The sequence below is a fragment of the Loxodonta africana genome, unplaced genomic scaffold (assembly GCF_030014295.1).
Source record: "Loxodonta africana isolate mLoxAfr1 unplaced genomic scaffold, mLoxAfr1.hap2 scaffold_81, whole genome shotgun sequence".
Taxonomy (NCBI): Eukaryota; Metazoa; Chordata; class Mammalia; order Proboscidea; family Elephantidae; genus Loxodonta; species Loxodonta africana.
In genome coordinates, this window is record NW_026975550.1 from 324921 (window position 1) to 347126 (window position 22206).

Consider the following 22206-nt stretch of genomic DNA (forward strand, 5'->3'; position numbering starts at 1 on the left):
GGTTCCTATCTAATCTTTTCAGTAGCTGTTGTCAATCTGATGCCATGTAGACAGTTCTTAAAAGAGCATATGCTCAAGGTAGACCATTTTTATTAGTTAAGTAAGCTAATGTTCTGGAGCCCTCATGGCACAGTGGTTAAGTGATACGGTAGCCAAGCAAAAGAAGAGCAGTTTGAATCCACCACCTGCAGCTTGGAAACTCTATGGGGCAGTGCTATTCTGTCTTACAGAGTCTCTGAGTTGGAATCAACAGCAACAGTTTGGTTTTTTCTTTTTCATACTTTGGTTTTAAGATGATTCAAGGGAATGCTTTTGGTGTAATGTTTAAAGATTATCTCACGGCAATAGTTTCAGGAGTTCATTCACCCTCAGTGGCTCCAAAAAGTCTAGGGTTCATTTGAAATTCTGTTCTGCATTTTCCCCCTTTTGATCAGGGCTTTTCTATGGACTCTTTGATCAAAATGTTCAGCGACAGCAGCCGGGAACCTTCTGGTTCTTCTGGTCTCATGGCATGCTAGACGTTCTTTTAAAAAACATGAGTGGATGCTGAAGGTTATCAAATACTTATTTTATTACACCTATTAATATAATCACATTTATTTTTCCTGTACATATGGCAAATTATACTGATTCATTTTCGAATGTTAAACTAACCTTGAATTCTTGGGATAGACCCAACTTGGTCATAATATATTCTTCTTTAGAGTATTGCTGGATTTGTTTTGCCTATTTATTTTTATATTTTGCATCTATGTTCATCAGTGACATTGGCCTGTAATTTTCCCATCTTCTGCTTCTCTTGTCAGGTTTTGGTATCAATATTCATTCTACAAGCTTTATAAAATGAGTTTGGTATATATTTCATTTTATATTGAAGAATTTGTGAAATATTTCTTGAATATTTGGCAGAATTTGCAGGAAAAGCCATCTGATATGAAGTTTTCTTTTTGAGAATAGTTTGAGCTCTAATTCAATTCTATTAACAGTTGTGGAATTACTTTTGCTTCCTGTTTCTTCTTGAATCGTTGTTATTAACTTACATGGTATGATACGTTTGCCTACTTTACCTAAATTTGCAAATTTATTGGCTAATACGGTTCATAACATTCTCACATTATCTTTATGTTCTGCAAGATCTGTAGTCATTTTCTTTCTAATTCCTGATATTCGTTTTTTATATCTTCATTCTTTTTCACTTGATCAATCTTGCCTAAAGTTTGTCAATTTTACTAGCATTTTCTAAGAATCAACTTTAGTCTTTGTTGATCGTCTGTTGCATGTATTCAATCATTAACAGAAACAAAAATTCCTATGAATGTTTGTTTCTGGTTTTTTCCCAACATTTTGAATGGATGTTTAACTCACTTATTTTTCAAGATTTGTTCTTTCCAATTATATTTTTAAGGCTATAAGTTTCCTATATTATATTGTCTGTACTGCACAAATTTTTATATGCACTATGTTCATAATTGTTCACTTCAAAATGTATTCTAATTTTCATTATGATGTCTTTTTTGACTCATAGTATTTTAAAATATCCGAGCACATGGAGATTTTGTATTTTCATTTTCTAAGATGGTTTTTTTTTTTTTTTAATTATGGTGTACTTACATAAAAAAAAATGGAGATTTTGTATTTTCATTTTCTAAGATGGTTTTTTTTTTTAATTATGGTGTACTTACATAGTATCCTCTATGTTATTGCAGACTCTTGAAATTTGTTGAGACTTGCTTTATAACACAGTATACAGTTAATTTTTATACACACTATGTATGTGCATGAGATGAATGTATATTCTTTCATGGTTAGATAATACACACACATACACATATATCAATTTGGTATTTTTTTACATGTTAAATCTTCTGTATCCTTGATAATTTATGGACTTCTATGTTTCTGAGGGGTGTGTTAAAAATCTATTATGATGCATGATGTCAAAAGGAGCCCCAGTAGTGCAGTGGTTAAGCACTCAGCTCTTAAACCTTTTGATTTGATCCACCAACTACTCCACAGGAGAAAGATATGACCGTTCCCTTCCATAAAGATTACAGCCTTAGAAACCTTTGGAGAAGTTCTACTCCATCCTATATTCACTATGAGTCAGAATTGACTCAACAGCACACAAGAAAAAATGTATAATGTGATGGAAACTCAGAAGTACGAAGCTAAAAAGAATTGGTCCTACCTCCAGGGTCAAAGGATGAAGGACAGAGAAAACAGCAGAGACATCCAAAAGCTTGGAAAAAGGGCTGAGAGGACAATGGTTGGTGGTTTAAGGGCTTTGAAGGGCTACCATATATACTGAGGAATCTGAAGTGCAATGTTCTTGCCTAAGGATGAAGATATGCTCATAAAGATCCTGACAAAGCTTTAGGCTTGCACCTCTGGCTGATCTTTGGGCTCCATGGGGGCAGGAAGTGAAGGCTAGGGCAGAGTTTTAGGCACTCTTGCTTAGCATTGAAAGAACGCGCCAGTTCAGAGCCAATCTGCAAAGACTGGGATAATGTTACTTTTTCTTTTTGGCTACAAGCGTTTAAAGAAAGCACTGTCAGGTCATGAACTGACTGCTGAGATAACAGAACAGAACTTCAGTGTCCACACATGAGAAGACATACAATCTCTGCAGAAATAGTTTGGAAACATCACTAAGCAAATGGATGACTGGCCCTCAACAATTAAAAAAAAAAAAAAAAAGCAAACCCTAATGACAGGAGGGAATCTGATTTCCAGAGTTACATTATAATATTTAAGATATCCAGTTTGCAACACACTATTCTAAGTCATAAAAAGAAAAAAGAAAAGGATGGTTCATTTGTTAAGAAGAAAGAAAGAAGAGAAATGAACAGAAAGCATCCCTAAGGAAACACAGATATTGGGATTACTAGACAAAGATTTTAAACCAATTGTCTTAAATTTCCTCAAAGAGCTAAACAAACCATAGACACACACACAAAAAAAGGAAACCAAGAGAAGAATGTATGAACAAGTAGAAAACATTAATAAAGAAATATTATACAAAAGAACCAAATAGAAATTATAGAGCTGAAAAGTTGAATAGCTGAAATAAAAATTTCATTAGAGGAGCTCAACAGCAGATTTGAGCAAGAAAGCAGGAAAATGTAAACTTGAAAAAGCACAACTGAAATTGTTCTAACTGAGGAGCATAAAGGAAAAAGAATGAAGAAAATGAACAGAGCCTAAGGGACCTGCGGGACAACATCAAGCATACCAACATACTCATTAAGGAGTCCCAGAAAGGAAAGAAAGATGAAAGGACAGAAAGAATATTTAAAAATGTAATGACTGGAAGTTTCCCAAATGTCACCTAGATATCCAAGAAGCTCAATAAACTCAAAGGACAGTAAATACATAGATATCCACAGACAGACATAATCAAAATGTCAAAAGACGAAGATAGAAACTTGAAAGCAGCGACAGATAAGTGACCCCTAATGTACAAAAAAATTTTTTTTTTAATGTACAAGAGAGTCTCAACAAGTTTAACTGTTGATTTTTCATCAGAAACCATTGAGACAAGAAAATAGTCGAATGATGTATTTAAGGTACTGGAAAAAAAATACAGAAACAAAACTATGAACCAAGATGTCAATATCTAGCAAAACTATCTTTCAAAAATGAAGGTGAAATTAAGACATGCCCAGATACACAAAACCTGAGGGAGTATGTTAGCAGCAGAACTGCCTTATGAGAAATGCTACAGGGAATCATCCTGGCTGGCACGGAAGGACACTAGACAGTAACTTGAAGCCATAAAAAGAAACGAAGACTCTGTAAAGGTAACTACTTAGATAAAACAAAGTCAGTAATATTTTTATATCACGCCTCTCTTTTTCTCATATATGATTTAAAGCACAAATGCATAAAAATACTTATACATCTCTCTTAACGGACACACAATGTATAAAGATGCAATTTTTGTAACAGCAACGTAAGTAGGGGAGGTAACTGAGATGAATAAAAGCAGAATGTTGTATACTGTTGAAGCTAAATTTGTATTAATTAAAAGAAGATTGTTATAAACATAAGATATTAATTGTAATCCTCATGATCACCACTAAGAAGTTAAAAAATATAAGGAAAGGAAATAAGGAGAGGATCAAAATTGTACACTTGAAAAAAATCAGTCAAACACAAAAGTGGACGGTAGTGAAGAAAATGAGAAACAAAATACGTATATGACCTACTACAAAGTAGAAGACATAAGTCCTTCCTTATCATTAATCGCTCTAAATTTAAATAGATTAAATTCACAATTGGGATCATTAAAGTTGTGTGTCAACTTTGTTGGACCATGATTCTCAGTGCTTTGGCAGTTATGATGTAGTTTAGCAGTCGTATAACTATGCAATCATTTCCATGATGAGATGTGATATAATGTGATTACCTCCATGATGGGATCTGCTGTGAGTAGCCAATCAGATCTAAGGGAGTTTCCTCGGGGGTGTGGACTGCATCCAATATAGGTGGACTTTCTGGCAAGGCTCTTGAGTTTTTGCTCACTCGGAATCCTGCAGCTGGCTCCTCTTCATCTGATCTCAAGATTTTGGGACTTGAACTCTCAGCTTACCTTCCAATTTTGGGATTCACCAGCCTCCGCAGTCTGTGAGCCACGGCCTGCCAGCTTACCTGCCGATCTTGAGATCTGTCAGCCTTTGCAGCCTGTGAGCCACAGACCTGTTGTATGACCTGCAGATCTTGAGTTCTGCAGTCCCTGCATCTATGTGAGTCAGGAGAAGCCACAAGCCTGACCCATGGACTTGAGACTTACCAGCCTCTACAGCCTCGTGAGCCATTTTCTTGATATAAAGCTATTTATATATAAATATATATATATACACCTCACTGGTTTTGTTTCTCTAGAGAACCCAGCCTAAGATACCAATTAAAAGACAAACATTGGCAGAATGCATAAAAAAATCATTCGATTGCTATCAAGCTGATCTGACTCATGGTGACCCCTCCCCTCATGTGTGTCAGAGTAGTACTGACACACAAGTGTGTCAGTTCAATGGCTAATTTTTCAAAAGTAGATCACCAAGCCTTTCTTCCAAAGTGCCTCTGGGTGGACTCAAACCTCCAACATTTTGGTTAGCAGCTGAATGCATTAACCGTTTGTACCTCCCAAGGACTACAACATGTATCTATGTTTATTTCTGTATTACTTCTCTTTATACTATATACATACATACACACATACACACACATAGACATCCATGAGTGGTTCATACAGATGCTTTGGACTTCAGCTAGCAGGGCTCTATTAATTATTGATAGAAAAGTACTGATACCAGTTATAAATGCGTATTTGTCCATTTCCCCTTTCAGATTTATTAGTTTTTGTATTTTGGAGCCCTGTTGTTAGACACATACACATTTAGGAGTGTTGTATCTTTTTGGAGAATTGAACGTTTATTATGTTATGTCCCTACTTATTCCCAATAATACTCCTTTTTCTGAAGTATAATTTGTCTGATATTAATACAGCCACTGCAGTAGAACTGGATAATTTTCAACCATTTCAATAGGTAGCATAAGATCAAGAACTGATGGTATAAAAGGAAGAAATCGAAGCTGCATTGAAGGCATTGGTGAAAAACTATCCTCTCTCCACCATCTTCACTAACCCTGACACCAACTGTCCCTCACACAGCACTCCCTACTTCTCTGCTGGGTTCAATAACTCATTGCAATGGCCACACAGAACTCATAGTCCATATTCACGATTATGGGGTTTATTAGGGAAGTAACAGTTATAGCTCAGGCTCAAAGACACTCAGAATACAGTTCTTCTATCAGGACAGCCTCTTCCCTCCTGTGCTGATAGGCGTGCCTCTGCCTGGCCTTGGGCCGGCCTCTCTCCAAAGGCACTCAGCTTTCCTTCTCCATGGGCCATCATCTCCTATAGCCAGGTCCCTGTTGCTCGGTCTCTCCTGCCATGGCATCTTACCATCTTCAGGGTTACAGCTTCCTCTCTCTATCTCAGTCTCTTGCTTCTAGGAGCTTCTCAGTGCAGGGATCTCAGGTCCATAATATACGCTCGGCTCTTGGCTGTTCTTCCTTGATGGGAGTTGAATCCTCCTCTTTGCTCTGGAACTGGTTCTCTTTGAAGGGAAAATAAACAATCCCCTTGGTGAGCCACAATTACCCTATCACACAGTCCTGCCCAAGCACCAGGGTGGATGTTATAAGACCATGGCTAGAAAGGCCACACAAAGTAAACAATCACATCACAGTACCTTGGACTCATTTTTCAAGTGAAGTACCAAAAATCCCACACAAACAGATTGGTAAAGAATATAATCAACAGCAAGAACATTTTCATACTTATGTTTTCTGTATTTGGAAGAAATCTATAGCACTATTCTTATTTTGCCAATTCACAGGGATCACAGAGATTAGTGGTAGATGTTGCAGTACCAGAAAACTCTCTGGTGAAACAGTCTGTGAGCAGTCTTACAAACATGGATATTCCACTAGAGTCAAAAGAATGACGTTACATATCATCAAAGAGAACATTTCAAGATCTAGCCTGAAGTACAATGTTGTCACTAATAGGCTAAAATCCATACACTTACAAGGAAGACTAGTTTATACGACTATTCAAATTTATGCACCAACCACTAATGCCAAAGATAAAGAAATTGAAGATTTTAAACAACTTCTGCAGCCTGAAATTGATCAAACATGCAATCAAGATGCATTGATAATTACTGGTCATTAGAATGTTAAAGTTGGAAACAAAGAAGGAAAAGTAGTTGGAAAATACAGCATCGATGAAATAAATGACACCAGAAATCTCATGAAAGAATTCTGCAAGACCAGTGACTCATCCACTGCAAATATTTTTTTTCACCAACATAAACGGCAGCTATACACGTGGACTTTACCAGATGGAATACACAGGAATCAAACTGACTACATCTGTGGAAAGAGAAGATGGGAAAACTCATATCATCAGTCAGAACAAGGCCAGGGATCAATTGTGAAACAGACTGTCAATTGCTCATATGGGAGTTCAAGTTGAAACTGAAGAAAATTAGAATAAGTCAAAAGGGGCCAAAATATGACCTTGAGTATATCTCACCTGTATTTAGAGACCACCTCAAGAACACATTTTACGTGTTGAACACTAACGACTGAAGACCAGACGAGTTGTGGAATGACATCAAGGACATCACACATGAAGAAAGCAAGAGATCCTTTAAAAGACAGGAAAGAAAGAAAAGACCAAAACGGATGTCGGAAGAGACTCTGAACGTTGCTCTTGAATGTCGAGTAGCTAAAGTGAAAGGAAGAAATGATGAAGTTTTGAGTATTGAGACGCCACCAGTGATCCCTCTTACAAAAAAGACCAGAAAAAACAAGTGAAGCGATTATATTTATGACAAGCTAGGAGCCCTGAACATCAAAGGTAAAGTTAGAAAATGGACTCAGCGGCAGGGGGAGGGAGAGACTATTCAGAAGTGGAGAGGAGTTACTGGACCTGAATAGCCAGGAACCCTCAGGCACCGTTCCCTGGAGCGACTGCAGTGGGGCTGGCAGTGGCGTTCCACAGGCGTTTAGCTCAGGGAAGGACAGCAAGTTGCATAGACTACTCACACCTCCAGAACAAGAGAAGAACGGCACTCTCAGCAAAAGCTAATTACTTGTGTTTATTTTACCACGCCCCCAGCCCCCAAGCCGGCTTCAGTGGCTGTCAACTTCCCTGGGCCTGAGATAGGCCCTGGTACCACTCTGAGCCATTTTTCCATCCTTGAAGAAGGTATAAGTTCACAACTGGGGGAAAGATAATCTGCCAGCTCAATTAAGCTGGGGAGCTCAGGACAGAAGCAGCTCTTGTTCAGGCACAAACAGTCCATGGGCTTTGAATACCTTTCACCCCAGCATGGACCTGTGTGGGCCCATTTCAGGAGAATAGGCCCTTGTTGCCAGACTGCAACTGTTTCACCTGAACGGTGGAAAGATGGGTATTTGATGTTTGACACTGCTTTGCCTATTAAACAGGGTCTTCACCTACCCACATCAGGGGCATAAGGACTGCTGGCTCCACCCACAATACCTAGCCACCTGTGATAGGGCTCCAAGGATAAGTAGTACCGCCCAGAACTTACAACCAAAAGCATTGGGTACCCACTGCCCTTCTGCAGAACCCACCCATGTGCTCTACAGAACAGGGATGCACTTTCCTCACAGACACTCAGAGCACAGCTGTCAGACCCCTGCCTTGATCAGAGCCTGACCCCCTACTGCAGCCAGATACTTCTGCCTACACCAATGACCCCTGCCCCTTTAAGACTGTAGGACAGAGCCCGTACCACACACTTTATGACCAACTACCTGGGCACCTGAGTTGAATCCATACAAGAAAAATAAATGAACTCCTAGGCTCATATGCCTGGTAACAGTGCTAGCCATCTGGTGATAGTACATTAGAGCTTCAAAGGTGAAAATAATCAACCTAGTGCACTCAAGCAGCTTATTTGGGTATACCAAAACTAAACAAAGCAAGAAGCTAGGATACAAAAAGCAAGCATAAAATAAACTAATACAATAACTTATAGATGGCTCAGAGACAACAGTCAATATCAAATCACATAAAGAGGCAGACACGGGGGCAGGACCAAGATGGCTGACTAGGTAGAAGATTCCGCTTATCCCTCTTGAAACAAAGACTCGAAAAAACAAGTGAACTGATTACATAAAGGACAATCTACAAACCCTGACCATCAAACACAGAACTAAGGAGTTGACCTGAGTGACGGGGGAGCGAAAAGCCACACTGCAGCAGGGACCACTTCCAGAGCCAGTGTCCCACGCCACAGCCTTGAGCCCTCGTGGTTTCCTGGTGTCAGAGTGGTGGGGCTGATTGTGGCTTACTGAGACACGGAAGAACAGATATAGGCCCAACCCTCAGGACCAACCTCAGAGGGGACCCAGGCAGCACACACAGGCTCCACACAGACGTGGCTGACAGGGAAACGAAAAACTATAGGGAAGCAGCGACTGGTTCTGGAGCCTGGAGTGCAGCGTCCCAGAAAGGAAACCCTGGTGCTGGGCTTTGGACTAAGTGTGGGGGAGCCGATTGTGGCTTCCTGAGACGGTGTGAGCATGGACGCAGCCCTAACCCTCTGGGACAGTCTCAGCAGGGATCCAGCCACCACACACGAGCGACACAATGCTCTGGAATCTCAGAAAAAACAGTCCTCACCAAACAACATAAGTAACTTTGTATATTTTGCCAGGCTACTCTCTTCTATATATCTGATTCCACCCCTCATTGCCCCAGCCAGCTTCATTAACATTGGAATTCTCTGTGCCAGAGAGTGAAGTGCACTGCTGGATTTTTTTTCTTCTTTCTTTTCTAACCCATTCTCCTGGCCTGAGAAAAGCAGCATTTAACAATCAAAGAAAAAATCCTTCCCTGACTTCCCTAAACTGAAATAACAGTACAGAATCAGCTCCATCCAGGCATTAACAGACCCATAGTCTTTGGCTTTCACCCTACAGGTAACTAGGTGGCTATTACAATGTAAAGGCAATTCTGATAGAGATCTGACCATAATTGTTTTAGCTCAGCAGTGGAAAGGCAAGTTTTGGAGGTCAGATACCTCTCTACCTATTAAACAGAGCCCTCGCTGATCCACACCAGTGAACTGAGGGCTGAGACTCCACCCACATCACCTAGCCACCTGCTAGAGGGGTCTGAGAATAGTGACGCCTACCCAAGCATTGGGTGCCTAAGATACAGCTGCAAAGCCCACCCACCAGAGTGCTCTAGAGAATAGAGCCACACCTACCTCACTGTCACTTGAAGGAAGGCTGTCAGCATCCTGCCCTCCTCGAAATGTGACCCCATGCCACTAATAGAAACTGGTGCATACAACCATCACCACTACTCCTCTAAGATAATACGTGAGAGCCTACACCACACACTAGGTGACCAGCTATCAGGACACCTGAGCTGATTCTATTCAAGAATAGTGAATGGACTCATACACTTATATACCTGGTAACAGCTCAGGCAAGCTGGTAATAGGACGTAAGTGATTCAAAAGCTACATCAATCACGATACCACAATCTAGTAGCCCATCTGGGTGTCTTGTAACAAAACAAAATAAGAAGATAAGACTCAGTGAGCAAATATAAAAGAAAATATTACAATATCTTATAGATGGCTCAGAGACAGCAGTCGACATCAAATCACATGAAGAAGCAGACCATGATTGCTTCTACAAACCCCCAAATCAAAGAATCAAAATCATTCCCAGATGTAGATACATTCCTAGAATTGCCAAATGTAGAATATAAAAAAATTATATACAGAATTCTTCAAGACATCAGGAATGACCTCACAAATGAAATAAGGCAATCTACAGAAAACACCAAGGAATACACGGATAAAGCAGTTAAAGATATCCAAAAGATTATTCAACAACATAGTGAAAAAATTAATAAGCTGTAAGAATCCATAGAGAGACAGCATTCAGAAATCCAAAAGACTAACAATAAAGTCACAGAATCAGACAACTCAATAGGAAGTCACAGGAGCAGAATCGAGGAACTGGAATGCAGAGTGGGGGAGCTGGAGGATAAGACAATTGACACAAATATAGTTGAAGAAAAATCAAATAGAATTTAAAACTATGAAGAAACCCTAAGAATCATGGGGGACTCTATGAAGAGTAATTTGCGTGTGATTGGAGTTCCAGAACAGGGAGGGATAACAGAAAATACAGAGAGAACAGTGGAAGATCTGATGGCAGAAAAATTCCCTGGCATTGTGAAAGATGAAAAGATATCTACCCAAGATGCTCATCGAACCTCATACAAGATAGATCCCAAAAGAAAATCACCAAGACATATCATCAAACCTGCCAAAACCAAAGATAAAGAGAAATTTCAAAAGCACCCAAGGATAAACGAAAAGTTACCTACAAAGGAGAATCAATAAGTTTGCACTACTCGGCAGAAACCATGCAGGCAAGAAGACAATGGGATAACATATATAGAGCACTGAAAGAGGAAAAACTGTCAGCGAACAATCATATATCCAGCAAAATTCTAAAACATGAAGGTGAAATTAAGATATTTACAGATAAACACAAGCTTAGAGAATTTGCAAAAACCAAACCAAAACTGCAAGAATTACTGAAGGAAATTCTTTGGTCAGAAAATCAATAATATCAGATACCAACACAACACAAGGTCACAGAACAAAACATCCTGATATCAACCCAGATACGGAAATCACAAAAACAAAATAAGATTAATTAAAAAAATTACTCAAAACAGGGAATCATTGATGTGATTATGTAAAAGATTACGATAGTGAAAAAAGAGGGACTAAATACAGGAGGCTTAGAAATTACATATGGAGAGGAAACCAAGGCGATACAGGGCGAAACAACTTAGGTTTTTACTTACTCAAACCAGGGTAAATATTAAGGTAACCACAACAAGGTCTAACAATTCCATACTTCAAAATAAAAACCAAGATAAACATAACGACTCACCAAAATAAATTCAACTACTATAAAAAGGAAGAACACACATTCTACAAAGAAAAACTCAGCACAAAAAGGTAAATGGAAAATGAAATTGTCAAAAACAGGCATCAAAATGACAGCACTAAACTCATACTTATCTATAATTACACTTAATGTAAATGGACTAAATTCACCAATAAAGAGACAGAAAGTTGCAGACTGGATAAAAAAACACGATCAGTCTGTATGCTTCCTAAAAGAGACACGCTTTAGAGTTAAGAGACACAAATAAACCAAAACTGAAAGGATGGATAAAAATATATCAAGCAAACAACAATCAAAAAAGAGCAGGAGAGGCAATATTAATTTCCAACAAAATAGACTTTAAAATTAAATCCACCACAAAGGATAAAGAAGGACACTACATAAAGATTAAAGGGACAATTTACCAGGTACATATAACCGTATTAAATATTTATGCACCCAATGATAGGGCCGCAACATTCATAAAACAAATGTTAACAGAATTAAAAAGTGAGATAGACACCTCCACAATTATAGCAGGAGACTTCAACACAACACTCTCGGTGAAGGATAGGAAATGCAGTAAGAAGCTCAATAGAGACACGGAAGATCTAAGTGCTACAATTAAACAACTTCACTTCATAGACTTATACAGAACACTCCACCCAACAGCGGCAAACTATAATTTCTTTTCTAGTGCACATGAAACATTCTCTAGAATAGATCACATATTAGGTCATAAAACAAGCCTTTGCAGAACCCAAAACATTGAAATATTATAAAACATCTTCTCTGAACAAAAGACCATAAAAGCAAAAATCAATAACAGAAAAACCAGGGAAAAGAAATCAAATGCTTGGAAACTGCACAATGCCCTGCTCAAAAAAGACTGGGTTATGGAAGACCTTAAGGAGGGAATAAAGAAATTCACAGAATTCAACAAGACTGAAAACACTTCCTATGAAAACCTTTGGGACATGGTGAAAGCAGTGCTCAGAGGTCAATTTATATCAATAAAGGCACACATATTAAAGAAGAGCCAAAATGAAAGAACTGTCCCTACAACTTGAACAAACAGAAAGAGAGCAACAAAAGGAACTGTCAGGCACCAAAAGAAAGCAAAAAATAAAAACTACAGCAAAATTAAATGAATTAGAGAATAGAAAAACAATTGAAAGAGTTAACAAGGCCAAAAACTGCTTCTTTGAAAAAATGAACAAAATTGATAAACCATTAGCCAGACTGACTAAAGAAATACAGGAAAACAAACCAATAATCCAAATAAGAAATGGGATGGGCCATATCACAACAGATCCAACTGAAATTAAAACAATCATATCAGATTACTACAAAAAATTGTATTCCAACAAATTTGAAAACCTAGAAAAAATGGATGAATTCCTAGAAACACACTACCTACCTAAACTAACACAAACTGAAGTAGAACAACTAAATACACCCATAACAATAAAAGAGATTGAAAAGGTAATCAAAACACTCCCAACAAAAAAAAGCCCTGGCCCTGATGGCTTCACTGCAAAGTTCTACCAAACTTTCAGGGAAGACTTACCACTACTACTGAAGGTATTTCAAAGCATAGAAAAGGACGGAATACTACCTAACTCCTTCTATGAAGCCAGAATAACCCTGATACCAAAACCAGCTAAAGACAACACAAAAAAAGAAAATTACAGACCTATATCCCTCATGAACATAGATGCAAAAATCCTCAACAAAATTCGAGCCAGTAGAATTCAACAACATATCAAAAAAATAATCCACCATCACCAAGTAGGATTTATACCAGGTATGCAAGGTTGGTTCAATATTAGAAAAACAATTAACGTAATCCACCACATAAAAAAAGGACAAGAACCACATAATTTTATCAATTGATACAGAAAAGGCATTTGACAAAGTCCAACACCCACTCATGATAAAAACTCTCAGCAAAATAGGAATAGAAGGAAAATTCCTCAACATAATAAAGGGTATTGATACAAAGCCAATACCCAGCATCATCCTAAATGGAGAGAGCCTGAAAGCATTTCCCTTGAGAACGGGAAACAGACAAGGATCCCCTTTATCACTGCTCTTACTCAGCATTGTGCTAGAGGTCCTAGCCAGAGCAACTGGGCTAGACAAAGAAATAAAGGGCATCCAGATTGGTAAGGAAGAAATAAAATTATCTCTATTTCCAAAGACATTATCTTATACACAGAAAACCCTGAGGAATCCTCAAGAAAACTAATAGAAGGGTTCAGCAAAGTTTCAGATTACAATACAAACACACAAAATCAGTTGGATTCCTCTATATCAACAAAAAGAACATTGAAGAGGAAATCATCAAATGAATACCATTCACAGCAGCCCCCAAGAAGATAAAATACTTAGGAATAAACCTTACCAAAAATGTAAAAGAGCTATACCAAGAAAACTACAAGGTACTACTGCAAAAAAAACAAAAGGGACCTACGTAATTGGAAAAACATATCTTGCTCGTGGATAGGAAGACAACATTGTAAAATTGTCCATTCTATCAAAAGCCATCTATAGATACAATGCACTTCCGATCCAAATTCCAATGACATTTTTTAAACAGATGGAGAAACAAATCACCAACTTCATATGGAAGGGAAAGAAGCCGCGGAAAAGTAAAGCATTACTAAAAAAGAACAAAGTGGGAGGACTCACTCTGCCTGATATTAGAACAAATTATACTGTCACAGTACTCAAAACAGCCTGGTACTGGTACAGCAACAGACACATAGACCGATGGAACAATATTGAGAATCCAGATATAAATCCATCCACATATGAGCAGCTGATATTTGCCAAAGACCCAGTGTCAGTTAATTGGGGAGAAGATAGTCTTTTTAACAAAAGGTGCTGGCGTAACTGTATAGCCACCTCCAAAAAATGAAACAGGACCCCTACCACACACCATGCAAAAAACTAACTCCAAATGGATCAAAGACCTAAACATAAAATCTAAAACGATAAAGATCATGGAAGAAAAAATAGGGACAACATTAGGAGACCTAATACATGGCATAAACAGAATACAAAACATTACTAGAAATGACGAAGAGAAACCAGATAACTGGGAGCTCCTAAAAATCAAACACCTATGCTCATCTAAAGACTTCACCAAAAGAGTAAAAAGACCACCCACAGACCGGGAAAAAGTTTTCAGCTAAGACATCTCTGCCCGGTGCCTGATCTCTAAAACCTACATGACTCTGCTAAAACTCAACCACAAAAAGACAAACACCCCAATTAAAAAATGGGCAAAGGATATGAACAGACACTTCACTAAAGAAGACATTCAGGCAGCTAACAGATACATAAGGAAATGCTCTCGATCATTAGCCATTAGAGAAATGCAAATCAAAACTACAATGAGATTCCATCTCACTCCAACAAGGCTGGCATTAATCCAAAACACACAAAAAAATAAATGTTGGAGAGGCTGTGGAGAGACCGGAACACTTATATTCTGCTGGTGGGAATGTAAAATGGTATACAACCACGTTGGAAATCAATTTGGTGCTTCCTTAAAAAGCTAGAAATAGAACTACCATACAACCCAGCAATCCCACTCCTCGGAATATATCCTACAGAAATAAGAGCTTTTACACAAATAGATACATGCACTTCCACGTTTATTGCAGCACTGTTTACAATAGCAAAAAGATGGAACCAACCAAGGTGCCCATCAATGGATGAATGGATAAATAAATTATGCTATATTCACACAATGGAATACTGCACATCAACAAAGAACAGTGACGAATCTGTGAAACACTTCATAACATGGAGAAACCTGGAAGGCATTATGCTGAGTGAAATTAGTAGCAAAAGGTCAAATATTGTATAAGACCACTATTATAAGATCTTGAGAAATAGTTTAAACTGAGAAGAACATATTCCTTTGTTGTTATGAGGGGGGGAGGCAGGGAGGGTAGGAGAGGGGTATTTACTAAAGAGATAGACAAGAACTACTTTCGGTGAATGGAAGAACAACACTCAACACAGTGGAGGTCAGCACAACTGGACTAAACCAAAGCAAAGAAGTTTCCTGAATAAACTGAATGCTTCGAAGGTCAGCAAAGCAGGGGCAGAGGTTTGGGGACCATGGTTTTAGGGGACATCTAAGTCAACTGGCATAATAAAATCTATTAAGAAAACATTCTGCATCCCACTTTGAAGAGTGGCATCTGGAATCTTAAATGCTAGCAAGCAGCCATCTCAGATGCATCAATGATTCTCAGCCCACCTGGATCAAGGGAGAATGGAGAACACCAAGAACATAAGATAATAACGAGCCCAAGAGACAGAAAGGACTACATGAACTAGAGACTACATCATCCTGAGATCAGAAGAACTAGACTGTGCCGGGCCACAACCAATGACTGCCCTGACGGGGAACATAACAGAGATCCCTTGAGGGAGCAGAACAGTGGGATGCAGACCCCAAATTCTCATAAAAAGACCAGACTTAATGGTCTGACTGAAACTGGAAGGACCCCAGTGATCATGGCCCCCACACCTTCCGTTTACCCACTACGGGAACCATCCCCAAAGCCAGTTCATCAGACATGGGTTGGACTAGACAACGGGTTGGAGAGGGATGCTGGTGAGGCGTGAGCTACTTGGTTTGGGTGGACACTTGAGACTATGTTGGCATCTCCTGCCTGGAAGGGAGATGGGTGGGTAGAGGGGCTTAGAAACTGGCAAAATGGTCACGGAAAGAAAGAGTGGAAGGAGGGAGTGGGCTGTCCCATTGGGGGGAAAGTAATTGGGAATATGTAACAAGTTGTGTATAAGTTTTTATGTGAGAGACTGCCTTGATTTGTAAACTTTCACTTAAAACACAATAAAAATTATTAAAATAAAAAAAAAAAGAAGCTGACCCATGATTGCTTCAACAAGCTCTCAGAACTAAGACTCAAGGAATCTTCTCGATGAAGGTGCAATCCTGGAATTACCAGATACAGAATACAAAAGATTAATATACAGAACTCTCAAAGATATCAGGAAGGAAATGAGGCAAAATACAGAACAAGCCAAGGAACACAAAGATAAAGCAGCTGAAGAAATTAAAAAGGTTACTCAAGCACATAATTAAAAATTTAATAAGCTGCAAGAAACCATAGAGAGACTGCAATCAGAAATTCAGAAGATTAACAATAAAATTACAGAGTTAGAAAACTCGATAGAAAGTAAGAAGAGCACAACTGAAGAACTGGAAGGCAGAATTACTGAGATAGAAGATAAAACTCTTGGGACCAATATATTTGAAAAGAAACCAGATAAAAGAATTTTAAATGAAGAAATCCAAAGAATCATGTGGGACTTTATCAAGAGAAATAACTATGAGTGATTGCAGTACCAGAACAGGGAGGGCTAACAGAAAATACACAGGGAACTGTTGAAGATTTGTTGGCAGAAAACTTCCCTGATATCATGAAAGATGCTCATCAAATTCCACATAAGGTGATCTCAAAAGAAAGTGACCGAGACATATAATAATCAAACTTGCCAAAATCAAACATAAAGAGAATTTTAAGAGAGGCTAGGGATAAAGGAAGTCACCAACAAAGGAGAGTAAATAATGATAAACTTGGACTACTCAGCAGAAATCATGGAGGCAAGAAGGCAATGGGATGACTTATACAAAATATTGAAGGAAAAAAATTGCCAACCAGGAATCAAACCATAACCCTGGCCCTCTGGCCTTAGCCCTCTAACTCTAGCCCCTAAGCCCTAAGTCCCAAAGCCCCTAAGGCCCTAAGCCCTTAGGTCCTAACCCCCAAGGCCCTAAACTCTAACCCTAACCCAAACTCTAACCCCTATACCCTAAACCCTAAACCCTAACACCTAACCCCTAACCACCCTAACCTTAACGACCCTAACCCTAACCCTAACACTCGAACCCTAACCCTCTAACGCTAACCTGAAACCCTAACCCTCTAACTCTAACCCTCTAACCCTAGCCCTCTAATCCTAGCCCTAAACCTAACCCCAACCCCCAAACCCAACGCCAAACCCTAAACCTCAAATCCCTAGCCCTAAACCTAAGAATGAGTCTAAGCCTAACCCTATCACTTAACCCTAAACTGTAAACCCTAACACTTAAAACCCTAACACCCTTACCCCTAACACATTCAACCCTAACACCCTAAATGCCAAAACCCTAAACACTAACACCCTTAACCCTAACCCCTAAACCCTAAACTTAAACGCTAAACCATCTAACCCTCTAACCCTAATACCCTAACACTAAACCCTAAATCCTAACCCCAGCCCCCAGCCCTAACCCTCACTCTAAGCCTTAAACCCTAAACCTTAAGTCCTAAACCCTAGGCTCTAAGCCCTAAGCCCTAAACCCTAAGTCCTGAAACCCTAAACTCTAAGCCTTAAGCCCTAAACATAACCCTCTAACCCTAAACCCTAAAACCTTACCCCAGACCCATCCCACACCCCTAAACCTGAACCCCTAAACCCTAGCCCTAACCCCTAACCCTAAACCTCTAAACCATACCCCTAATCTTCTAACCCTAAACCTCCAACCCTAACCCTCTAACCCTAACTCTCTAACCCTAACCACAACACCAACCCCAACCTCTGAACCCTGAAACCCTAACCCCCTAACCCTAAGCCTCTGAACCCTAAGCCTAAACCCTCTAACCCTAAACCCTAACCTTTACCCCCTCACACCCTCACCTTCTCACTCCCTCACTCTATAATCTTCTCAACCTCTAACCCCCTCACCCTCTAACCCCTCACCCTCTAACTCCCTCAATCTCTAACCCCCAAACCTCTAACACCCACTCTCTTACCCCAAACCACATATCCCAAACAAACCCAACACCAACCCCAACCCTAAACCTAAATCCTGACCCCTAAAACCTAACCCAAACCCTACCGACTAAACCCCAAAACCCTAAACCCCCAAAACTGTAAACCCCAAACTGCAACCCCTAACACCTAACCTGTAAATCCAAACTCTAACCTCAAACCCTAAACCTAACCCTAACACCTAACCCCAACCGAAAAACCCTAACCCAAACCCTAACAACCCTAACCCTAACATCCCTAACCCCAAAACCCTAACCCCAACCCCTAACCCCAAACCCTAACAACCAGAACTCTAACAACCCTAACCCTAACATCCCGAACCTCAAACCCTAACCCTTTTTGTTAGCAGCCGTAGCACTTAACCACTAGCCACCAGGGTTTCCATGAGCAGTCACAGGAATAGACATATGCACACCCGTGTTCACTGCGACATTATTCACAGTAGCAAAAAGATGGAAACAACCTAAGTGCTCATCCACGGAGGAATGGATAAACAAACTACGGTACATACACACAGTGGAACACTACACGACAACGAAGACCAATGATGAATCTCTGAAACATCTCACACCATGGATGAATCTGGAGCGCATCATGCTGACTAAGTCAATCACAAAACGACATATACACTAAGAGACCACTATCATAAAAACTCATGAAAACATTTACACACAGAAACAATCCTTGATGTTCACCAGGCAGACGGAGAGTGGGTAGAGAAAAGCTAACTAAATAATAACCAAAAAAAAACAAACCACCGCCGTCGAGTCGATTCCAGCTCATAGAGACCCTATAGGACAGATTAGAACTGCCCCATAGAGTTTCCAAGGAGCGCCTGGTGGATTCGAACTGCAGACCTTTGGTTAGCACTGGTGGGTCTTAACCACTATGCCATCAGGGTTTCCAACCAAACGACAGATATGTGGTAACTCTGGTGAAGGAAGAGACGGTACACAAGACTGGGAATCAACCTCAGCCTCACTCTAACCCTAACCATAACCCTAAACCACTTGTGCCCTAGCCTAGTAACCCCAGCCCTAACCCCGACCCCAGCCACCTAAAACCTATACCCCTAAACCTAACTCCCAAACCTCTAACCCCCAAACCTGAACCCCTAACACCAAACCCTAACCCCTAACCCTAATCCTCTAACCCTTCTGCATCTCTGGGCCTCTCGAGTCTCCGTCTATTTCCTCCCTCCAAATCCTACTAACACTCAGTGGAATTTTGAAGTTTCAGCTGTGCTTTGCTTCTTGTTGTCTCCACCGGTCCCATCAAGGCACTGCATCATTTCTTTGCTCTGCTTCACTATTGAGTTCCAAAACCATGGCTTAGAATCACCTGACACTGAACCTCAGCGATTGGGGGCAAGGCCGCGAGAGGGCGTGCGCACCGCCGGTTCTGTTCTGCCCACCAGACCCTCCGAGCATGGGAACCTCCTGGACCTAAGACGGGACGAACTGGGTACCGCTCCAGTGGCGACAGCAGAAGCTTTTCTTCCCGAGGGACCCAACGCCCCAGGACGCTCTCTCAATACTCCCATTAATGCTGATTATCCTAACCCACTCCGTCTGCGAGACCTAGTGGGTCCTCGACCAGGCCCAGCCTTCACGACCCGCACCCCCCTGCCGTGGTCATGTACAGGAACCTGCAGGGCCGCGCCCTCCCCGCCCAAGCTCTGCCCCTCCACACCCTGATGCCCTGCAGGCCTCTACTAGGTCCCCGCCCAGGGGAGAGTTGTCGCCCCGCACGGGGAGGGGGGTGGGCCACGAGGAAACATTCGGAAACCACCCCCCAGGCACGAAGCCGACTGCCCCTATTGAGACCGTGTGAGCAGGGCTGCCCCGCCGACTGGAGCCTGCAGGGAGGGCATCACTCACGTTTGTCAGCTTCTCATCGCCCTCTGGGCTCAGGGTCCCAGAGCAGCCAACCCCCCCCAGGGGGGGGGGCGGTCAGTCCGCAGGGGCTGGAAGATCGGGTTGGTGCCCATGGCTGGAGCGCTTAAAACCCTTACAAGCCCTCATAAACCGTCAGCTCCAGACCTTCAAATGTCAGCCCGAGAGACACCTAATCTCCAACCTAAAAAAAAAAACCACACCTGTTGCCATCGAGTCAATTCTGACTCATAGCGACCCTATAGGACAGAGTAGAACTGCCCCACAGAGCTTCCAAGGAGCGCCTGGTGGATTCAAACTGCCAACCTTTTGGCTAGCAGCCTTAGCACTTAACCACTACGCCACCAGGCTAACCCACTGAACCCACTGCCACCAGGGTAGAGGCTCCAAATCCCACCAGTTTGAGGAACCCTCAAATCCCCTCAGCACCAGAGACCGCGTCCACAGCTACCGCTACACAGCGCCGCACAAACGTTTAAGTTAACAAACAACATGGGCGCTCAGGACCCCTTCCTGCTACCCCCACCCCCGCCACCCAGAGGGGGAGCGGGACCCGGCACCCACACTGTTAACACACACTGAATCGCTGCTGCTTCCACAAGGAGTAGGATCCCCGCGCTGCTCCACAGATTCCCAGGACCCCTTCCTTTCCAGGTGGGGCTGGGGCCGCGCCGACGCCCCAGCCCCGAGAGTAGACCAGCCGGGCGCGGGCGCGGGCGCGGGGTGCCTCAGCCTCCCAGGCACAGCGCCCAAAACAGTAAGGGGCAGCGGGACCTTGGGCGGGGGATCGCTCTCTCCCCGCCCCTGGCACCCTACGGAGTCTGGTGGGGGTGGGACGACGAACGGGGGCGAGTGCCCCGTCCTCAGTCTGGAGTCTCACCCCCCCGGGCGAACTCTGGGCCTTCGTTCCCCCCCCCCGGCACAGGGAGCAGGTGGGGGGCGGGGGGGCAGGCGCCCATCCCCCAGCTTGGCCCGCAAACCCGCCCAGGCAGAGTAGGGACCTTGGCGCAGCCCTGGACACGGCCTTTCTCCCCAAGCCCTTCAAGCCCCCAGGCCCAAGGGCACTCCGCAGCTGGATCCCCACCCCCCCGCAAATCCATGGGGATGAAATTTCGCAGACCAGCTGCGTCTCCCGGGCCAGAGGCTCCCTCTCGCAGCCCTTAGAGTGGCTGCGTCCGCCCGGCCCCGCACCGCGTCCGCCCCTGGGGATCACTCGGGACGGGGTACGCCGGAGGGGGCGATGCCAGCTGCTAACCCAACGTCCGGACTCCCCAACCTCTGGAGCCCACAGACTGCTGGGACTGGGAACCGCCCTCCTGGCGCCTTCCCTCCACACCTTCGAGGGGCCGGGCTTGTTCAGTCTGGGAGCGGGTCCCTCCACCCAGCTGCCGGAGTTTCCTATCTTTCAGAAACCACGGCACAGAAAGCAGCACAAACACCATCCTCTCTAAGGCGCGCCATCCGGCCCGGGCCCCTCACCACCCGTCCCAGCACTTCCGGGAGTAACTGGCTGGACGGCTAGGAACATGGCTGCCGGCCCCGCCCAGCGGCCCGGGTGTGGGGCGGGCGTGGGGGGGTTGGGCCTCCAGAGGGGAGGGTGGGGTCTAGAAGCAAGGACAACGCCAAAGTGTGCGGGGTGAGGAGACGGGAGACGTCAGGAGAGGGCCCTCTCGCGTGCAGAGTTAAGTATTGGAGGTGCAACGGTTAAGTGCTTGGCTAACTGAAAGGTGGGCCGTTGGAACCCACCAGCTCAGGGGTTGAAAAGATCTGGAGATGGGCTCCCATAAAGATTCTAACCAAACAAAATCCGAACCAGTTGCTATTGAATCAATTTCGACTCATAGTGACCCTATAGGGCAGAGTAGAACTGCCCCATAGGGTTTCTAAGACTATAAGTCTTTACAGAAGCAGC

At 42.3% G+C, this 22206-nt stretch overlaps 1 long non-coding RNA gene across 10 annotated transcripts in view; it reads right to left on the reverse strand.

Annotated features, from left to right (window-relative positions):
* The window catches only part of LOC135230160 (uncharacterized), a 312870-nt gene extending 291046 nt beyond the window's left edge, over positions 1 to 21824 (reverse strand). For 4 of the 10 annotated variants that reach the window (XR_010320821.1, XR_010320820.1, XR_010320819.1 and 1 more), the window contains exon 1: positions 5972 to 10485. This is a non-coding gene — a long non-coding RNA (uncharacterized LOC135230160). Of the gene's footprint in view, positions 1 to 5971; positions 10493 to 20279; positions 21012 to 21630 lie in introns of those variants that run through there. The other 6 variants (XR_010320817.1, XR_010320818.1, XR_010320816.1 and 3 more) reach the window with 6 other exon arrangements.
* Between the last annotated feature and the right edge of the window lie 382 nt (positions 21825 to 22206).